Below are 18131 nucleotides of genomic sequence, written 5' to 3'. Positions count from 1 at the left end.
TAGAATACTTGTGAGCTGAAGTTTTCAAGTGAAAAGAAGAATAAGAAAATAAAGGTAATAGTAACCTTCGTATTTTACTTGAGAGTTTGCAAACAGTTTTCACATACCATTAATGCACTTGAGCCATACAATGTCATTGAAAAGTAAATTATTTTTGTTTTATTCTGTGATATCTCCAGGGCTCAGAACAGTGGCCGACACACAGCTGACCTTTGAATAAAGAACTACCAAATGGGGCTTCCCTGGTGGCGCAGTGGTTGAGAGTCCGCCTGCCGATGCAGGGGCTACGGGTTCGTGCCCCGGTCCGGGAGGATCCCACGTGCCGCGGAGCGGCTGGGCCCGTGAGCCATGGCCGCTGAGCCTGCGCGTCCGGAGTCTGTGCTCCGCAACGGGAGAGGCCACAGCAGTGAGAGGCCCACGTACCGCAAAAAACAACAACAACAACAAAAAAAGAACTACCACCAAATGAATGAACTTTATAGATAAAGAATCAAGCTCAGAGGTCACTGTTGTATCCACATTCTCAGAGCTCATAACAAGCAGGGGACCAGAACCACATCTTATCATCTGAATACAAATCCTGCATCCTTTCCCCTCATCACCTTGTCTCTGGCCACTGGGGTAAGGTTTCAGAGAACTATGATCATTTAAGGCACTATACACTTTCTAGAGGATAACTCCAAGACCTCCTAAAAGTGGACCCAAATTAAACAAACAAACGATCACTCTTGTACAGCTAGGAAAGAGTTATAGTTAGTAATCTAACTACTTAAACTTAAATGCATATTTTTGCTGTCCTCAAGTCTGCATAGCCAACAATCATGGTATGAAAAAAGTGAAACAAATTTCAAAACCAGGTTTGATGGAAAGATACACTGGCTGAGTTTGCTTTGAAATAATGCAGGGGAGGGAAGGAATAGAGGTATAGATAGATGAAAAGACTGTTGGCCATGGCCATGAACAAGGGGGGTTGATTATACGATTATTTCTATTTTTATGTGTGTCTGAAATCTTCCTCAATTTAAAGTAAAGAAACAAAAAATGAGCCTTAAAATTAATGTATTACCATTAGGTCACCATCATATGCAGCATATGTGTCCTAATTCATAACACAGGCTCCGAAGGGACCACATGCTTTGTGCAGTCGTTAGCCCATCTTGAGAACTCAGATATTAAATAATCACATGAAATAAGTCTTCTCATGGTCAAAAGGAGAGTATTGTTAAGTGAAACTGAGTATTTCATATTTTCTAAAGTGAAAAGTGGATTTCACCGAATATTTCATAAAGTGAAATGTCACAGAAAACTGTGGCATTTTCTAGGTTTGGGGCTGCCCTATTTGTATGATACCTGAGGAGGCATATGTGCTCTTTGGATCACTAAGAACATTTAGCATTTATCTTGCTTTTGTGCATTACAACTTTCAAAAAGAAAAGTTTTTTTGGAGTATCGTTGATTTACAATGTTGTGTTAGTTTCTGCTGTACAGCAAAGTGTATCAGTTATACATATACATATATCCACTCTTTTTTAGATTTTCCCCCATAGGTCATTACAGAGTTTTGAGAAGAGTTCCCTGTGCTCTACAGTAGGTCCTTATTCGGTATCTCTTTTATATAGAGTAGTGTGTATTTGTAAAACCCAGTCTCCCAATTTATCCCTCCCCCCCTCCCCCCCGAACATGATAACTTTTTTTAAGAATCACTTTTAGCTCAAATACTGTCCCATCCTTAGTTTTCTTCTCCACTACATGTGAGTAAAATATCATTATCTGCATTTCAAGGATGCACAAACCGAGGCCGAGAAAGGTTACAGGGAGTACTCAAGGTCCACAGCTGGTTGCCACAGGGCTGAAACCGGGGCCAAGTCCCAATTCTCCAGTTGCCAAGGTTATGTCCCTGTGCCATGACCCAGCAGCACGCTTAACATGCCCACAGCTCTTCCTAGCGCAGCAGCAGTGAAGAGCATGGGCTCCAGAGCCACACGTCCCGCCAGCTGTGAGACCTCAGGAAAGCTCATTAAGTAACACTGCTGTTCCTCAGTTTTCTTATCTGTCAAATGGGTAACATAATAGTGCCTGCCTCTTAGGCTCTTAGGGTTGCTGTGAGGATGAAATGAGCGAATATATAGAAAGTTCCTGGACTAGAGCCAGGCCCAAAGGGAGGGTGCAGTAAATACTAGCCGTCCTAATTCTTACCGTAAGAGGAGTAAACACTAGAAGAAACGTGCGACCAAAGAAACGCTTCAGGAACAGCTAAGAAATTACTACAGCTCATGCAGGGCTCAAATTTACCTTCATTTGTTGAATTATTCATAGGGAGGGGAATACCTAGCTCGTAACCTGCCGTGCTCGGGCCGCAGGAAAATGTCACCCTAGTAGTGAGGCAGACATTAAATATTTTACTCTCCCAGCTGCTCACAACAAAGCAGACTGGGGTGTATCCATTACGAGCTTTTTCAACTCTCCTGAGTAAAGGAAAAACACGTCACAAAACCCAAACTCTGGAATTCAAAATATAATCTAGACCACAACTTCTTTTGGTCCATATCTTTGCATAATGAATAAAAGTAGGAGTTTTCAGAATGAGAAAGTGTTATTTTCAGACACAGAAACTGTCTTTACATCTGACACCTCTGCCACCATACACAGTGTGTGCCAGCAAGAGACACACTATACCAGCCAGCCCAAAATAGTCTCAGGTTGTTTACCAACAATGTGTAATTGTACATTGGATAACCCCAAGCTGAATGTATTCTTATATTCACATATTACATTCCCACTGGAATTGGTTTATTAAACTGTTCCCATGATGGCATCCCATTTCAATGGTAAAACTCATGCATTATATAACCAGGTCAACTTTTGGGAAGGGAAAAATTAGAACACAGACCGACTCTTCTCATTTTTTTCCTACCAAGATAAAACACCTTGACAAAATTTCCTATGGTTTTGGCAATTTCACATCAACGGCTTCATCAAGTTAATCCTTGATTATTTGAGTGTTTAATGATTGATTTCTTCACTGTCTATGGATCCCCCGCCGGGCTCCCTCCCTGGTCAGCTGCATGGCCTCCCCTGTTTACACAGGCAAGCTCCCAGAGGGAGTTTCTAACTTTTAACTGTTTGAAGAGTGGGCAGAAGTGGTCGATACCATTAGGCTAATAATTTCCAGGCCTTAAATGCAGAGAATCCCTCTATATTCTCTTACGTTCTCTACAGAGTCATAGAACAGTTATCCAGTTATTTCCTTAGGATAGATTCTAAGGATAGAATAGTTAGAAAAAACATCTTCTCTAAAGATGGAGTTCTGTTTCCACAGGTTGTATCAGGAACATGTTGGACTAGTACTACATGTAGAACATGAACACTACAACATGTACAGTAGTAACATGTTGGCATTTAAGTTTTCATATGCCTTTCCCCCCCCCCCAAATTCTAAGAAACATTTTCAAGGACCAACTGGAATAAATTCTACTGATTTTCTTTCTTTTAATACAACAATTTATCGTACAAAAGGTACACTCAGTGTATAGGTTTTAATTGATCAAAGAAGTACATTTAAGAAAGTTAAGGAAGGGCTCTTTCTCTGATGTTATCCTTAAGTTAACTTTTCTCTTTCAAGGACTCAGGTGTCAAAAAACAAAAAATAACAAGTATTGGTATGGGGGAGGGATGGATTGGGAGTTTGGCATTAGCAGATGCAAACTATTTTACATATGGAATGGATAAACAACAAGATCCTACTGTATAGCACATGGAACTACATTCAATATCCTGTGAACAACCATAATGGAAAAGAATATATATGTATATAGACATATATATATATATAACAATCACACTGCTGTACAGTAGAAATTAACACAACATTGTAAATCAACTAGACTTCAATAAATTTAAAAATAGACAAGTGTTGGTGAGGACAAGTTGAAACTCTTGTGCATTGCTGATGGAGATACAAAGTGCGGCAGCCACTTCGTGGAAAAAAGTATGGTTGGTGGTTCCTCAAAAAATTAAACATAGAATTATCAGACAATCCAGCAATTCCATTATTGGGTATATACCCAAGAGTTGAAGCAGGGATTCAAGCAGATATACATACACCTATGTCATAGCAGCATTATTCATAATAGCCAAAAGGTGGAAATAACCCAAGTGTCCATCAATGGATGAATGTATACTTTCTGGCATATTATACAGTGGAATATTATTCTACCTTAAAAGGAAATACCGATACATGCTACAACATGGATGAACCCCAAGGACATTATGCTAAGTGCAATAAGCCAGCCACAAGAGGACAAATACTTTATTTATGATTCCACTTATAAGAAGTACCTAGAGCAGTCAAATTCATAGAGAAAGATAGTAGAATAGAAAGGACAATGGTGGTTTCAGGGGCTGGGGGGAGGGGATAATGAGGAGTTAAGTGTTCAAAGGGTACAGAGTTTCAGTTTGGGAAGGTGGAGAAGTTCTGGAGATGGGTGGTGATGACGGTTGTACAACCAGGTGAAGGCACTTAACTGTCGCTGAGCTGTATGGTTATGAAAATGGTAAATTTTATGTCTACTTTACCCTAATTTTTAAAAAGGTGCTCAGCTGTTATCTCCTCTGGAGAAAGGAGAAGAGATTTAAATTGGTTTCAGCTAAAAATTTTCTGACAGGACAAGCTGCCTAAAGCATAACCCAAGTATCACCTTTGGAGGTGTTTCTTGAGAATCTACTCCTCTGAGCCATGCATTATGCTAAAGGCTGGGGACACCGTGTCAAATGGGAAGTCACAGATTCCCACCTTCACGGAGCTTATGGTTTAGCTCAGTGGTTCCCAAACTTTAGCTGGCATCAGACTCCCGTGGAGGACTTACTGGGCCCACAACCCTCGGAGTTTTTGATTCAGGAGGTCAAGGCTGCGACCTGAGAATTTGCATTTCTAGCGAACTCCCAGGTGATGCAGCTATGGCTGCTCCGGGGACCACATTTTGTGAAGCTCTAGTGTAAGGGGAGAGACTTATAGGTAAATAAGTAATTTCAAACAAGTGTGGTAGGTGCTACGATGGGGATACACCTAGGATACACAGCAGCAGGGACACCTACCTGTCCAAGGAGAGGTCAAGAAAGCTTTTCCCAGAGGAGATGCTACAGGAATTGACATCTAGTCTGAGACCCCTAGGACATGTAGGAGTGAGCCAGGTGAAGGGAAGGGAAAGGGCATTCCAGGCAGAGGGCACAGTGTTGGCAAAGGTCTAGAGGTGAGAATGCACACAGCCTGATCTTGGAATGCAAGTCTGACCACATGATGAGAAGTCAGAGGATGATGGGGAAAGTGATGAGAGGGAAAGTGACGAGGAAGAAATTGAGAAGTGACAGATAGTAAAAGCCACTAGGAGCCTGGAGTTTATCCTCAGGGCGATGTGGAGCCTTAGAAAGGGCTTTCAGCATTAAAGTTCTAAGGACTAAGGTTAGATCATCACATCCCAGGGAGGGCTTACTTCCAGCAGAGACACTGCCTGAGGGGCTGCAGAGGGAGTAGTGGCACCTGTCCCTCCGATTCTTAGTTCATCCAACCCTATGGAAGCTCCAGCTCCTCAGAGCCAAGTGCTGCCTGAGTTACAGGCGATTTCAGGTGGGAATAGTCCAAGCCCACTGAGACTACATACTAGTAGCCACCAGGCATGTGAGGCGATTTACATGTAATTAACTCAAACTGAATTAAAAGCCAGTTAGTTCCTCAGTCAGTCGCACTAGCCACATTTCAAGTGCTCAATAGCCATGTGTGTCTAGTGACTAGATACAGGACTCTTTCTTCATCATAGAAAGCTCTACTGGACACAATGGTCTGGAAGATTTAGGCAGGATTGGATCGAAAACTTGCCAGGCATCTTGATTTTATTATAGGAAACCAGCCCACAAGTGTTTTGAGACTTCATTCATGAAAACACACACACATACAGTTCTAAATGGACTTTTTAAATTACGGAGTAAAAAATTAGACCACTGGCAGCCTTTTACAATAAGTATTCAAGCTACAAATACCCTAGAAATCATTTACATAAGGAGATACAAGGAATGCTTTTTACAAGCCGCTAAGAAGAATCCTAGAATCACACTTATTCTCCAAAGCCATTTTGAAATCCTCAAAATAACTGGCCAAGGGAATTGAGGGAGGATAATACACCCTAGATTAAAATTCTAAAAGGCCGTTTTTACTGCTTAGGTGCCAAAAAAGTCAAGCTTTTACAGCTTCTTCTCTATTGTGTATTTTACCTACCTAATTCAATTCACAGGATTCTTAATATCACATTGCTAATCCTCACTCTAAGTTCTAAAAATAAAAGGCAAAAGGTATTGCCTGCCAAGCTGGTAACAAACCCCAAGCCAAGGACAGAACTGGAAATCGATGCACGGAGGGAATGAGTTATGCTGTAAAATGAAACACACGCCCGGGAGAAAGGTTTAACCCCTGAGCTGACCGAAACAGCCATCAGCTTTAGCCACTTAAAAAGCGCAAGAAGCCAGAGGTGGGTGATCATTTCTGCCAATAAAAATACAGAGATGGGACTTCCCTGGTGGTCCAGTGGGTAAGACTCCACGCTGCCAATGCAGGGGGCCTGGGTTTGATCCCTGATCGGGGAACTAGATCCCGCACGCACCACAACTAAGAAGTCTGCATGCTGCAACTAAGACCTGGCACAGCCAAAATAAATAAATAAATACATAAATTTTAAAAAAATAAAAATACGGAGATGTTTTTATTTTCTCAGCTGGGAAACTGACCAGGATATAACTGACCAGCCTGAGTAGAGAGGCAATGGCCAAGATCCCACTCTCCAAACCCCCGGGGAAGAATCTGGTGGGCCAGTTCCCAGTGAAGAACTGGGTCCTTCCAGGTTGCCTGAGTGTTCTGGTCCTGATGCCAAGGGACGGGGGCTTTGAGAAGTGTACCCAGGCAGCCCACATGTGGCCCCTCTGTTCCCCATTCTCCTCTGCGTTGCTCAAAACCACTCAACAGCCCAGGAGAGCCCAGCCAACCCCTAACCCCACCTCCAGCCCTCTTTTCCGCCAGCCTACATGCAACTCCCTCCCCCTCAGTGCTCAGGCTCTGCCTGGATCTGCCCTGTGGGGAGAAGGCGAAGATCTAATCAGCTCCTTCCTCCATACTCCGTGATTAGAATCCTTCCTCAGGTTAAAACCAGTTTCTCTAGAGCCCTAAGGCTCCTTGAGGGTGCTGGGGTAAAGCAAGAGGCAGTTAGTATGTGGATTATCTCAAGTGGCAAGAAAAAGCCAGAGAGGATCCCAGAATAGACAGTCAGGATGGGAGTTGGAGAAGAAAACTAACTCATACGGAGGCCCGTGCTTATAGCATTCCAGATGCATAGCAAATGGCATATATTCTCCAAGAATTGTTTATTTGTAATTCTGATTGAAGAATGTATTAATGATAACACTAGCCAGCATTTACTGAACCCTTGTGCCAGGTACCGTTCCAACCACTCACACGCATAAATGCATATAAAGCTCACAAAGACCCAGTGAGGTTGGTCCTGCTATTCCCATTTTACAGATGAAGACACTGAGGTCAAGACACTCACCCAGGATCTCACAACCAATACACAGTAGAACCTAGATGCAAATCCAGTCAGTTTGGTTCCAGCGTCCTGCTCATAAAACCATCATGCCGAGAACTCCTTTTTCTGGTTCTCAGGCACAAGTGCCTTACCTCAGCAGTCCTCCCCAAGCACCCTACCCACACATGCTGCCTACATTCTAAGCTTTTAGTTTATTGTCTGGAAATAAGGTGGGATCTTTCCAGAGTAGTCCTCAAAATGCACATTTGCCTCTAGAGGCCTGTGTTCTACATAAAACGATACCAAGGAACTTGGTCACCTTGTGCATTCATGTTTCTGTTCAGTTTGGAAGGCCAGAGGCCCTGTCTCCACTCCCCATCTTCCTTGGTCCATGAGCTGCGTGCAACACAACACTGCTTCCACTATGTCCAGCCAGCCCACCGTGAGAACAAGGAGCCCTCAGAGTCAAACCACTGGGACAAGAGCTTCAGGGGTGGGAAGGGGCTAGAGCAGAAGGAGAGGCTGGGACGGGGAGACTTGAGATTAACCAGCCAGCGGGGCAAACCACGTGTGAAGGACAGGTGCGTGGAGCCTGTCTCCTGCAGCAGACCTCAAGTGCATGGCAATATACCCACATGCGACAACATCTGGACATGTTAAAGAGAGAGAGACAGAAAAGGGACAGGGGACAGTCAGACGTGGCTTATTTAGCATCTCCTCTCTACTAAGAAATGAACTTTCATTTTTATCAGAAGGAAATGTGGACTTAGTGCTGATACAACTGATGGGAGAATTAAGATAGTAAAACTTTTTTCACAACTACCCCATCAAATCAAAATAGAGCTATTATATCTGTTGGCGAAAAACTCCCTCCTTTAGAGGCTATGTTAGTCACCCTTCACACGCTCAGATGGCTTCACTGAGCATGATACAGCCCACCCCCAGCAGTGGACTCTGTACATCTCATATTTTGAGATAATTCCCTTCTGCGCCTTATTCTGACCCTGCAATCTGCCTTCTTCATAATTCCTAAGTGATCTGAGATTACCAGCTTTTCCTTACTTAAGCTTCCAAGAATCAGGCTGAGGAGTCCTTTTCAGGCATTTGCACTTTATTTTTTTTTTTTTTTTTTTTTTTTTTTTTTTTTGTGGTACGCGGGCCTCTCACTGTTGTGGCCTCTCCCATTGCGGAGCGCAGGCTCCGGACGCACAGGCTCAGCGGCCACGGCTCACGGGCCCAGCCGCTCCGCGGCACGTGGGATCTTCCCGGACCGGGGCACGAACCCGCGTCCCCTGCATCGGCAGGCGGACTCTCAACCACTGCGCCACCAGGGAAGCCCGGCATTTGCACTTTAAAAGTCCAATGTTGAATTTCCTTTTTAACAAGTGATGAGCTGTCAATGCCTCGGGAGTCTCTCAGGCCACACACAGAGGGGCGTGCCCTGGGGTACTGGCCTCAAGACTAAATTTTACTGTAATCCCTGACAATGGAAACCAATGAGCTGATCAGAATACATCCAGTTTCCGAAGAGTTGCGTGGCATCAAACAAGATAAATTAGTTTTCCAGTAACGTCAAGAGGCACCCTCTGTATTTTGCTTGGAACAACCAGAAAAACCACATTCAGAAGGGAGCACAGCCTGAGGCCCAGAAATTCACGATTACCTGGGAGGAAAGAGACCTTTAGCTTTGAGACAAATAAGCCAGATCCTAGACCTCCAAGTTCAGAAAGAACCTTCCTGCCATCTCCAATGTCACACTTGTAATTCTGTTACCTACATCAGTGCTTTACAAAAAGAGTAATGATTCATCATAAGGAACAATACTCATACAATGTAAAATGTCACCATTTCCTCTGTTAACCCCCAAATTAATGCAAGAAATTATTAGTTATATATAAAGTATATAAAGATACAGAGAGATAGAGATGTAAAGTACACATAGTATATGAAGCATATCTAAGTATATAAAGTATATAGAGATATAAAATATGGTCCTCGTCCTCATAGGCTTGCAGCCCATGCAGCAACAGTGACAAAAACACACCTCACCATAATATAATTTACTGTGACAGGTGCTGGGAGGGGAATCCATAGGAAGAGCAGTCAATTACACCTGAAGAGCAGGGACTTCGGGGAAGGACAGAGAGAGGAAGGAAGTTGATTGAATTGGGCCTTGAAGGTCAGGTGGGTCCGTGATCGGGCTGGGAGATGCGAAGTAAGAGAAGCAAGACATTTCAGGAGAGGAAACCATGGGTGTGAAGGTTCCAAAGAATGGAAGGACAGAGGGTTAGTTTCGTTACTGAAGTGAAGGCAGGTGTAGAAAGACGATGGTTGGAGGGGATGGCTGGAGAGGGGGACTCAGGTGAGACTGTGAAGGCCTTGCAGGTCAGAGGCATTTGGATATTTGCTGATTGGATGAAAGGTCACCTTGTTAATGAGGCCTCCCCAGTCATCTATGTAAAACCATAAGCCCTCACCCCTTTCATCCTTACTCTTTACCCCCCTTGTGCCAATTTATTTTTTGCTTTGCATTTATCACTGATAAATGACATTCCACTTCTTAATGTCCTTAATGACCAAGGTCTCTCTACACGAGAATGTAAGCTCCATGAGGCCAGGGGACTGTGTCTCATTTTTCTCCCTGTGGTATCCAGAACTTCTAGCCAGCAGCTTGCGCATAGTAGGTATTCAAATATTTGGTGAAAGACAGGGAAAGAGACAGAATGAAAGAACAGAGAGAGAGTGTGAGAGAGAGAAAAGAGAGACAGACAGATGGAAGGAGAGAGAGAGAGAGAAAGAGAGTAAGAGAGGGGGGGGGCGGGAGGGAGAGAAAGAGAAAGAAAGAAAGGAAGAAAGAAAAGGAAGGAAGGAAGGAAAGGAAAGGAAAGGAAGACAGAGGCAGAGATGGATGGAGGGAAGGAGGGATTCTCACTCCATATCATCAGGGTCACAGATGAGGGGCCTAAAACAAACATTAACTGGTTCTTCTACCTATAGAAAGAGATTCTATCAGGGAGCAGTGAAATAATTAAGCATTCATTTAAAATGAGTAACTACACTACCAAATGTGAAATAGATAGCTAGTGGGAAGCAGCTGCATAGCACAGGGAGATCAGCTTGGTGCTTTGTGACCACCTAGAGGGGTGGGATAGGGAGGAGGGGAGGGAGGGAGATGCAAGAGGGAGGGGATATGGGGATATATGTATACGTATAGCTGATTCATTTTGTTATACAGCAGAAACTAACACACCATTGTAAAGTAATTATACTCCAATAAAAAAAAATTTCTTTTAATGAGTAGCTAGTAAAAATGCCAGGACAAAAACTAGACAATACACTGGATCCCAATGAAAGGGATCGTGTTGACCAAACAAGAATCATCATTTGTAAGCCACCTTCTTCTATGGTTCTTTGAACAGTTATTGCAAAGGACTGGCCAATCTTGTGAGTCGGCATAACAAACCAGCCTACTTCATGATTTAATTCCATTTAAAGCCAACACTACACATTAAGGAAACAAAACGAACCATCTGTGTTCAGCTGAACTCTGCCCAATTGTTCTTTCACCTCCATTGCAACAGGTTCGGCAGGCCATCTAGAATTTTAAAGGTAATGACTGTAATGACAGTCAATTCATAAGGCACCCTTCTTCTAAGGCATTTATTAGTCTTCAAATACCATGTTAATTAGGCTTCCGCCATTCTTTTTTTTTTTTTTTAAATATTTTTTGTTTGTTTGTTTTTGTTTTTTTTTTGTGGTACGCGGGCCTCTCACTGTTGTGGCCTCTCCCGTTGCGGAGCACAGGCTCCGGACGCGCAGGCTCAGCGGCCATGGCTCACGGGCCCAGCCGCTCCGCGGCACGTGGGATCCTCCCGGACCGGGGCACGAACCCGCGTCCCCTGCATCGGCAGGCGGACTCTCAACCACTGCGCCACCAGGGAAGCCCCGCCATTCTTGAAAGTTACGATTTAATCACCTTCACCTTGCAGAAGGTTAATGGAGACATGAACAGGTTAAGATGTGTGGCAAAGGTCTCAGGGCCAGCTGGGAAGGAGCAAACTCTTGTCCTGGGACACCATCCACACGATTAACAACAGCTACCACTGGGGTCTCCACCACGGGGGTGATAAAAAGAAACAGGCATAAAACGGCAGTAACAAGCCCGTCATCACTTTCTTCTTCATATGTGTTCTCAGTACTCATTCCACACCTAACCCAGGATCATCTTAGTTCCCTAAGGTGACCAGAAGCAAGTCTCACACACACACACACACACACACACACACACACACACAATCTAATTTTTCACAACAAAAAGCGTTCTTAGGGAGAAGTTGGCTGGAAGATAAGGGGAGAAAAGTCTGGAACAACTGATTTTCTTTTTCTGGTCTTTATTTTCATTTTTTATTTTATCTTTTATTTTTATTTATTTTTATTCATTGATATTTATTTTCTGATATGGACAGTTATTTTCACCACCCCTTTCCCCAAAGATCAACATGACGCTTCATGGTAGAAGCCTCTCGAGAGCAGCTCACCTGGATGTTAGCCACTCTCCTGCCCACAGGCAAGAAGACAAAGCAGATGGCTCCTCTGGGTCCTTCTATCATTCTGCCTTATCATTATGCAATATGTTATCTTCCTTTCAAACGTTCTCCAACTGTTTCCTCAAGTTAATTTCTTATCTATTAAGAGCAGAATCCGTTGGCAGAAATTATTTAAGGTTTCAATTTGCTGCGTATCAACCATACTTCCGATTTCAAGCGGAAGTTGAAAGTCAAATCCTGCTGCCATTTGTGTTAGGGGAAGAAAAGAAATATGCACATTCGCATTTGTAAATGCAAAGACTGTCTCTAGAAGCTTAACCGGAAACTCATAATGGCTGTTGCCTTGAGGGAGGGGGGCTGGGGTAAAAGGGGGCAGGAAGATTTATTTTACACTTTACATCTCTCATACCTTTTGAAGGTTGATTAAACTGAAAAACAATACGTGGAACAAAAACTGAAGCTTGGAAACTATTTTCGCTGGAGTCCTTCGTCAGAAAATAACGATGATGACTTGGCATCTTGGCCTTACCTACAGTGCTTGGCAACCGAAGAGCTTACTAGATAGATGGTGAGCTCCCTGAAGGCAGGGGACACTTTAATTATACCTTAAATCTTTGTCCTTGTATTAGTTACTGATTGCTACATAACAACCCCCCCTCACCCCCCCCCACCCCGCCGCCAAATTTAGCAGTTAAAACACAAGTATTGGCTCAGTTTCAGTGGCCCAGGAACTCAGGCATGGCTCAGGGCCTCTCAAAGGCTACAGTCAAGGTGTCACCCAGGGTGCAGTCCTCTAAAAGTTCACCTGGGAATGCTCCCAGCTCACTCACAGGGCTGTTGGCAGGATTTGGCTCCTCATGGGCTACTGGCTACCCTAAGTTCTTTACCATGTGCGTCTCTCCGTAGGGCAGCTCACAATATGGCAGCCAGCTTTGCTCAGAGCCAAGTCCAAGGATGCGACAGACAAGGGCTTAATCTCCAAAATATACAAACAGCTCATACAACTCAACACCAAAAAAAACCAAACAACCCAATCGAAAAACGGGCAGAAGACCTTAAGTGCAAGTCCAAGGAGTCTTTTTGCACCCTAGCCTTGGACATGACATGCCCCCCCTTTTGCTACATTCTATGCATTAGAAGCCGTCGCCAGGTCCAGCCCACACATGAGGAGAGTGAATACCCAGAAACAGAAGTCACAAATTACACTGAATGAGAACCCTGAGACATTGTAGCAGGCTCCCAAATTTGGTCAAAAGTCATTTGAGACAGCTCTTATGGAACAAGCGTGAGAGGTCTCCACGTAAAATGAAACCAGAGACACAACTTCACGCAGACCAGCTTCTGAAGATAAGCTGGCATTATAAGAGGCATTATAAGCACTCACTGATGGGGGACTCCCCCCATCTGGGACTCCCAGAAGAGGCAAAAATAGAATTCACAATTAACTTTCAACATCAAAGTTGGTATCAGCTATGGTCTGACGTTCTTTTTTTTTTTTTATGTTCACAACACCATACGTGGTGTTTATATTCTATTCTTTTTGGAATGATTAATTATCAATTCTTAACTTGTGCAATGAAAGAAAAATAAAATACTCAGGTATAATGTCAAACATTAGCTTTCTGTGAAGCCCATTGTAAAGCACTGTGGCATTTAAATGCTAGAATTCAAAAGCTGAAGAAATCAACTGACCTCGAAGTTCACATAGCTGAGCCTCGTCTTCGATTATGATGAATCTCAAATTCACGAGCTTATGAGTATATGTAAAATAGGTTAAAAAAAAAAGCAAACTAGATTTTTTTCTTTTCTTCACTTAAGTAAATCCTTGAAAGGGTTAACAAATATTCAACTTGTCAATTTCTTTAAAAAGTCCCTTTAAAATGAAAAGGCATAAGTTCCCCTTGACCCTAAACATAGCTGAAGGTTTTAACAGGATTCACTCTGTAAATGGCTCCCTCTGGCCTGGCTCCCAAGTCACTATGTGCAGCTGTAAGGAACATCCTGTTGTATGTTTACATAAATTAACAACTTCGGGAATATAACAATTAAAAGAGTCAGATCTTATCATCCTGCTCAACTATGGTAGGCTGGCTTCCAATTCAGGGCAGGTTGCAGGGAAGATGTGTGGGTGGGCGGAAGAGTCACAATTACACCGGCAATAGGGCTTTTACAAGAGTTTGCCAGTGATACCCAAGGCCAGAGAAATTATTTCGTTTAAACTCTCAGGTACACTTGCCTACTCCTCCATTTTGCTGCCCCGAAAATCTGTTCACTGGCTTTAGCAAAAGGGATTGCCTGATGGCAATAATATTGCACACAAGATGTGAGAAACTTATTTTTCCTGTGAACGCTTTTGTTTTTTTTGTTTTTTTTTTTTGCAGTACGCGGTCCTCTCACTGTCACGGAGCACAGGCTCTGGACCCGCAGGCTCAGCGGCCATGGCTCACGGGGCCCAGCCGCTCCACGGCATATGGGATCTTCCCGGACCGGGGCACGAACCCGTGTCCCCTGTATCGGCAGGCGGACTCTCAACCACTGCGCCACCAGGTAAGCCCCTGTGAACGCTTTTATCCTAAGAGAAAGATGTGGCTTCACGTTTCCCTTCCCAGCTCACCTGCCCCTCCCCATCCCCCTAACTGAGATGATTTCTAAGTGGTCAAGAGTCCAGTTTCAGCAGCCGTGTCCCCAATTCCATCATGATTTGGACAGAAGACAACTTCCTTGTCTCAGCAATGCAAGCATGATTTATGTGTCCTGGCCAACGCTGGCTGTGCAAACAGGCTGCTTTGGGGTCAGCCAGGTGGTTAAAATTCATTAAACAGCCTTACAGACCATTCACATAACCACCGCTGGTCAGATGTGAGCGACCTCCTGAACAGCAAAAGGCAGGCCTTCGGTTCAGGTTGATCTATTTCCAAATAACTTGGGGAACGTCAGAAAAAGAAAAGGGCAAGGACCCAGGAGTGTCTACTTTCTCAACCTCCTGAGAAAGTAGATTGTATTGATGCACAAGAGTTAGGACCAGGTTCCTGGTCTAGGCTAAAATGTAAATATGAATTTCCGTCCTTGCCAACAGATGAGTTATTTTGATCATATTGTTTAGTCTTTTATTCTCAAGGCTTTCATACCCATCTGAAGAGCTCTGTTGAGTTTTTATAACACTATCAAGTAGTTAAGATCTTAAAACAGAACCATCTATTTTAGAGCCATAAGGGTTATTAGAGAAAATGTCCAAACTCTTCATTTTTACAAGAGGAATTTGGAGCTCAGAAAGGTTAGGAGAGGTGACAGTGCTGGACCTGTATTGAGCCTCCCCCCTGCCCCAGGGTCTCCATCTGTAAAGTGGTGATTAATGGATGACCTAAATCTTCAAACAGTTATTGAATGCCTCCTAGGCTATGGACACTTGGGATGAATAAGATATGATGAAAGTCTCCTCAAGAGGAGAGAAACCATCACAGAGATCATTATAGTTCAACATGGTAAGGGCAGGAGAGGGTCGCATGCCTCAGATGCAGTGGGGGCTTGAAGAAGTCATACCTGACCCAGCCTGGTACCTGACCCAGCCTGGGAAGTACCCGGGAGAGTCTCCAGGCCAGAATAACACTGAAGCTGAACCTTAAACAATAAAGAATTGTGTTCCCTCAAGAAAGTGCAAAGGGGGAAAAAGGTGCCCTGCCCTCCCTTTAGAATTCCTGTGAAACTAATGTCCAGCATGTGAAGGTACTTGGTAATCGGCAAATCACGACACAGACCTTAGCTATGAGGTTAAGTGACTGAATCCAGGCCACTCACAAGCTGATGCTTTTCAGAATCCAGTCCGATGTCTTTGAGTTATTCCACTCATTTATTTCAATCACTCCCCCCAATGTTTATATCTAGATATTTCCATAAACTTGAGTGAGTTTTTGTACACTAAAAGATACCCCATAGACAGCAGACCCTTACAGCTTCCAAGCTGTTCTCTGCCTTGACTTCGGGTTAGAATGACGCCAGGTGCACCCCAGTTGGGTGATCAGAATCTCCAGCATCAATATATTTGATGCTCCGCAAGTGATTCTAATTTGTAGCCAAGTCTGACCACCTCACGTACTGCACAGCCAAGAATGAGCTGCACTCTCCCACCCACAGACAATTCCTCAGTCACCTCTGGTTTACGCATCTCAAGGAAGGCTCCAGGGAACATGAAATCCATTTGTTTCAGTCTGGACTGTAACGTGGTTCTTTAAGGAAAACAGATTTAGCCTCTGAATGACGACTGGCCTAGATTAATACTAGTTTGTCTTTTCTGAAGATACACAGGTTGATAGGGCAGGGGGGTGGTGCCCAGAAGCATGGCAGGTGGCAGAGAACAAGACTGTCCGGGCTAAAAATGCCCTACAGAGAAGGCATAAAATAGATAATGGTCAGATTACAGTGGGCAGAGTACACCTGGAGGAAAGACGGCACGGAGCCAATAACATCTAAGTGAATTCCTGTCTAAGAGAAGTACTACTGTGTTTATTGTGGTTCTTTGAAAAGGCTGACAGTCATAAAACAGGATGGATGCATCTGTCTCAGAACAACAACTTTTTTATGTTTCTATTTCTTTTCATCATACAGGCAGGCCCATGTAAAATAAGAACTTTAAAGATATCAAATACAGCTGGTAGATGCTGAAAATGAAGCCATAAAATCCTTCTGGACACGATTCACAGGAAAATCGAAAAGAAAATTAAGTATTGGAGAAAACACAGAAGTCGTCCTTTCTACCACCTATCAAAGGTCCCTGGTGGCTGTGCTTTCATCAACGGATCTGGCCCTCCCCATCCTCGGCGTCCTTGCTACTCAACGTGAGGTCTGCGACCGGCCGCATCTCCAGGCTCAAGAGCTCACGAGGATTACAGAATTTCACCACCAACCCAACCAGAATCCACTTTTCAACAAGAACCCCCAGGAGATTCACATGTGCATTCATGTCTGAGAAGCCGCTGGTCTGCACTACAGAAGTAGCCACTTTCTGGAAGGTCCATCCCAGCCAGGCGTGGGTACGATCAGGCAGCAGATTTTCTTGAAGACCCACTTAATTTCCAGTATTACCCCCACCCCAATCGGAACTTTTTATTATTTCCCAAGTCATTCTTCTGAGGAACCCAAATCATTCCTCAAGATGGCCCTCCAATGTAACCCCTTCTTGGGAACCTTCCTGAACACCCCTAAACTGAGCTAGTCACTCCCTCCTCTGTGGCCCCACAGCCTCGAGTTTCACACACCCCTCCCTCACCCCTCCAGGATGGTCTCCAGTCCTTCCCCACCCACTTACTCCCACTAACATTCCACTGATAGCCATCAAACCACAAGCTTCGGCCATTCTGTCAGCCACTGAGCTACAGTGAGCAGGACAGAAGCTTCCAGGCTCATAGGGCAGCACACCAATCATCCCACAAATACATAAAGGGTTACGCTCGTGAGTACAAGAGGAAAAATAGCAGAGAGCAGACATTGGGGGAGACCTATTTCATTAGGGTGGTCAGAGAACGCTCTGAGGAAATGACGCTTGAGCCGAAAAGCAAAAGATAAGGAGGATTCATTCAGGGGAAGAGTTTTTCAGGCGAGAAAGCAACAAATGTGTAGGCGCTGAGACAGGAAAGGGCTCGTCCTGCTCCAGAAACTGAAGTAGGATAAGAACAGACCTAGAGGGGAGGAAGCAAAGGTCGGCGCAGGCCAGGCCTGGCGAGCCACGGAAAGGAGGTAAATGCTGTCGTAACTGCAATGCTGAGCTACAAAAGGGTTTTGCAGGCGGGTGTGGACGTGCTTCGGGATGCATGGCTGCTCTGGGCTGCAAGGTGGAAAATGGAGAGAGGCATCAGTCAGGAGACTCCTGGGATGGTCCAGGAGAGGGAGGGGGTGGCAGGTGGAGAGAACCAGGTGGATTCAAGATCTTCAGGAGGTAGAAGCAACAGATCTTGGAGATGGAATGGAAATGAAGGTCAAGGTGGTGTCGTGTGGGAGAGAAAGGCATCACAGCTCAAGTCCAGCT

The 18131-nt window shown here is 44.2% G+C and overlaps 1 protein-coding gene across 3 annotated transcripts in view; it reads right to left on the bottom strand.

The window, feature by feature from the left end:
- ATP8B1 (ATPase phospholipid transporting 8B1) overlaps window positions 1-18131 on the bottom strand; it is a 112824-nt gene that overhangs the window by 80644 nt on the left and 14049 nt on the right. The window lies entirely within an intron of this gene.

The sequence above is a fragment of the Kogia breviceps genome, chromosome 15 (assembly GCF_026419965.1).
Source record: "Kogia breviceps isolate mKogBre1 chromosome 15, mKogBre1 haplotype 1, whole genome shotgun sequence".
Classification (NCBI taxonomy): domain Eukaryota; kingdom Metazoa; phylum Chordata; class Mammalia; order Artiodactyla; family Physeteridae; genus Kogia; species Kogia breviceps.
Note: the sequence above shows the minus strand (reverse complement) of the source record. Positions and strands in the feature narration are given on the sequence as shown.